The 455-nt window shown below is 48.6% G+C and overlaps 1 protein-coding gene across 3 annotated transcripts in view; it reads left to right on the top strand.

Moving 5' to 3' along the window:
* The window catches only part of CDC16 (cell division cycle 16), a 31,271-nt gene that overhangs the window by 3,496 nt on the left and 27,320 nt on the right, over nt 1–455 (top strand). The window lies entirely within an intron of this gene.

Raw genomic sequence — 455 nt, 5'->3', positions numbered from 1 at the left:
ACCTTTTTTTTTTTTTTTTTTTTTAAAGATTTTATTTATTTATTTGAGAGAGAGAGAGCACATGAGAGGGGGGAGGGTCAGAGGGAGAAGCAGACTCCCTGCTGAGCAGGGAGCCTGATGCGGGACTCGATCCCGGGACTCCAGGATCATGACCTGAGCCGAAGGCAGTCGCTTAACCAACTGAGCCACCCAGGCACCGCCCTATTGTACCTTTTTTAAAAAAGATTTTATTTCAGAGAGAGAGAGTGGTGTGCACAAGCATGAGTGGGGCGTGGGGGGGCGGTGCGGGGCAGAGGGAGACCCAGACTCCCGGCTGAGCAGGAAGCCTGATGCAGGACTCAATCCTAAGACCCTGGGATCATGACCTGAGCGGAAGGCAGACGCTTAACCAACTGAGCCACTCGGGTGCCTCTCTTTTTTTTTTTTTTTTTTAAAGATTTTATTTATTTATTTGA

This window comes from Phoca vitulina, unplaced genomic scaffold, assembly GCF_004348235.1.
Source record: "Phoca vitulina isolate PV1807 unplaced genomic scaffold, GSC_HSeal_1.0 scaffold5, whole genome shotgun sequence".
NCBI lineage: Eukaryota > Metazoa > Chordata > Mammalia > Carnivora > Phocidae > Phoca > Phoca vitulina.
Note: the sequence above shows the minus strand (reverse complement) of the source record. Positions and strands in the feature narration are given on the sequence as shown.